Source organism: Myotis lucifugus, unplaced genomic scaffold (genome assembly GCF_000147115.1).
Source record: "Myotis lucifugus unplaced genomic scaffold, Myoluc2.0 scaffold_722, whole genome shotgun sequence".
In the NCBI taxonomy this organism is placed as follows: domain Eukaryota; kingdom Metazoa; phylum Chordata; class Mammalia; order Chiroptera; family Vespertilionidae; genus Myotis; species Myotis lucifugus.
The window spans coordinates 276,764-279,938 of record NW_005871770.1 but is presented as its reverse complement, the minus strand read 5'-3'; the positions used below and the strand labels follow the sequence as shown (position 1 = coordinate 279,938).

Here is a 3,175-nt window from a genome sequence, read left to right as displayed (position 1 = left end):
ACGCCACCTTAGACACACAGTAACTAAGCCTCAATTTACCCGCTCTGAAATGGAGATACTAGCCCTAGCCGGGCTGAAGGGTCCCAGGTTCGATTCTGGTCAAGGGCACGTACCTCGGTTGTAGGCTTGATCCCTGGCCCTGGTCGGGGGCGCATGCGGGAGGCAACCAATCAGTGTGTCTCTCTCACATTGGGGCTTCTCTCTCTCTGTCTTTGTCCTTCTCTTCTCTCTCTAAAAATCAATGGGAAAATATCCTCGGGTGAGGAATACCAAAAATAAAATAAATAAATAAATAAATAAATAAATAAATAACTTTTAAAAAATAAAATGGAGATAATATTCAGTTAATAGGATAAGGTATCATACGGGCATCCTTACAAATGCTGCAAAACCCGGAAACCTGGGGAAGAATGAGGGGTTCCGAAAACTTATCTGGGGGAGAAGACTGGGAGTGGGAACTTTCCCAAGAAGGGACTGGCTGTGGGGGCCACACTGGGGTAGTCCCACCAGCAGCAGCCACTGTTGGTAGAAACAATACTTCTGCAGTCAGACCCAGCGAGGCAGGAAGTGAGTCACGGTTCTTCCTTAGTCTGAGCAAGGGAACCCCATTGAGGGGAAACTGGGACAGGGCTGGCCCCATCCAGCCTTGGAGTCTCCCAGTCCCCTTCCCTCTTGTCCTCTGACCTAGAAGAGAGGTCAAGCCCGAGAGATAGCAACACTGGCTGCCTCTAGGCCCCCCACCCATCCGGGAGGCTGGTCCCAGGGGAGCCTCGGTGGTCTGGGGTGAAGGAAGAGGCGGCACTGAACTTGCCGGTTCCTCCAAGCCTGGCCCTCCAAGCCTGCCTCTGGCACTTAGAGCTGAAATCCTGGAACTGTGTTGCTCAGAGGTGCATCGCTGGAGGGAGGGGAGAGGCTAGGACTGAGCAAGTGAGCACCTGCCCTGGCTTCACCCAGGGTTTCCCATGGGGTTGTCATGTACCAGGATTCTGTTGCTATAGCCACTCTCCTTGAGACCCCTCTGGAGGGAGTCCAGCTTGCTTCAGTTGCTGACTGCTAGCCAGCGAGGTCCTTTATCTCACAGGAGCAAGTCCCGTGGGCAGGTATTGTTCTCTCGGTATCCATATCAGAGGCCCTAAGGCCCCAGGACAAACATGTCAAACTCGCGGCCAGCGGGCCGCATGCCTCATTTATTTGGCTGGTGTTAAGCCTTTGAGTTTGACATGCTTGCCCTAGGAAGTTAACTCCCCTGGAGCCCAGGAGTCCGGACTTGGGGCCGTAGGAGCTGTACTGACCTGTGGATCCCACTGGATCAGTTCGACACAGCAGTCAGTAGGCTGGGGCACCATGTGACAGAAGCCTGGCGAACAGGAGGGATGTCCACCTGTGGGGGGAAGCAGGGCATGATGGTTAGTTAAGGCCCAAGGGAAGAGGGCAGTAACTGGGGTTCTCACCTTTCCAGCAGAGACCCGGGAGAGAAGTACCCAGCCAGCGAGGCCTCTTTTTCTCTGGATTTGGGGCTCATCTGGGAGGCTCCGTAGAGCAACCCCCCAGTTAAATCCACCCAGTCACACTCACCAGGGCCACTCCCAGTGTCCCCGTGGTGTGCTCTCGGGGGTCCCCTTCTCTCTAAACCTCCTCCTCACTCTCAGGCACCTCAAGCCTTCGGCTGCAGCACCCACACCTGGTTTTCATAAAAATGTCTACACTGCCGGCCGGCGTGCTCAGTGGTTAAGCGTCGACCTATGAACCAGAAGGTCACGGTTCGAATCCCAGTCAGGACACATGCCAACATTGCACGCGATCCCCGGTAGGGGGCGTGCAGGAGGCAGCCGATCGATGATTCTCATCCATTGATGTTTCCATCTCTCTCTCCCTCTCCCTTCCTCTCTGAAATCAATAAAAAAAAATATTTTTTAGAAACGACTACACCACCTTCATATTTGAATAGAAGGCCACACAACAAAATTGTTTTCTCTGAAAGGGTGGGATTTGTGAGTTTTGCCTACATGCATTTTCAGGAGTGTCTACAGCAGTGGTCGCCAACCGGTGGTCCGTGAGGTCCGAAAGGTTGGCGACCGCTGGTCTACAGTATAATCAAGTAACAAAACCTGGAAGTCATGCAGAGGGGAATAAAGCATGCCCATACTTCACCCTCCAGCTGCAGACACCTGGAGTCCCTCCTGAGCGCTGCTGGGCAACCGCCAGGCTCCTCCTACCCCAACCTGGGGCAGGGCCCTGCCCGTTCTGGCTAAACCACTTTGGAAAAGTCTCCTTTATATGACAAGCAAAAAGGGTGCCTGTGGGTGGGGGGAGGAGCCAGAAGTGATGTGGTGGTGAAATGGCTGGGCCGCTGGGACAGGATCCCGTCATGGCCAGCCCTCATTTTCCCAGTTACTGGGGTGGGTCTGCACTGATCTTTCCTCAGCTGGTTCTGCCAAGTCCCACACTCACTGGTCGGTTTTAATGGCTCCCTTCTGTGTCTCCTGCCTTGCCTCCAACGTCTAGCCCAACCGTGGGCAAACTACGGCCCGCGGGCCGGATCCGGCCCGTTTGAAATGAATAAAACTAAAAAAAAAAAGACTGTACCCTTTTATGTAACGATGTTTACTTTGAATTTATATTAGTTCACACAAACACTCCATCCATGCTTTTGTTCCGGCCCTCCGGTCCAGTTTAAGAACCCATTGTGGCCCTCGAGTCAAAAAGTTTGCCCACCCCTGGGCTAGACTCTAGCCACTGCTACCCAGGACTGAGCACCTAGTAGGTATGTTGGGTGCAATCAGAGAGACATTCATTGAGCGCCTACTGAGTGCTGGGCCCTGGTGCTTCAAGCTGAGACCCTTAGAGCTTCTCCTTGGAAGCCAGTGCCCATGCCTGGAAGGAGGTAGCTGAGACAGCTAAGGTCTTCCTGACTCTGTCCTACCATGAGGCCTTGCAGCTCCAATAAACCTCTGCCTTTCCCTCTCCCTTTTTAAAAAATATATTTTATTAATTTCAGAGAGGAAGGGAGAGGGAGAGAGAGAGAGAAACATCAATGATGAGAGAGAATCATGGATCGGCTGCCTCCTGCACGTCCCCTACTGGGGCTCGAGCCCGCCACCCGGGCATGTGCCCTTGACCGGAATCGATCCCGGGACCCTTCAGTCCATAGGTCGACGCTCTATCCATTGAGCCA

The 3,175-nt window shown here is 53.4% G+C and overlaps 1 long non-coding RNA gene across 1 annotated transcript; it reads right to left on the bottom strand.

Moving 5' to 3' along the window:
- Positions 1 to 335: 335 nt before the first annotated feature.
- Positions 336 to 2,245, bottom strand: LOC106694930. The gene is made up of 3 exons (XR_002826958.1): positions 2,147 to 2,245; positions 1,293 to 1,381; positions 336 to 1,132 (listed from the first exon to the last, which is right to left on the bottom strand). It is a non-coding gene; the product is annotated as an uncharacterized LOC106694930 (long non-coding RNA).
- Between the last annotated feature and the right edge of the window lie 930 nt (positions 2,246 to 3,175).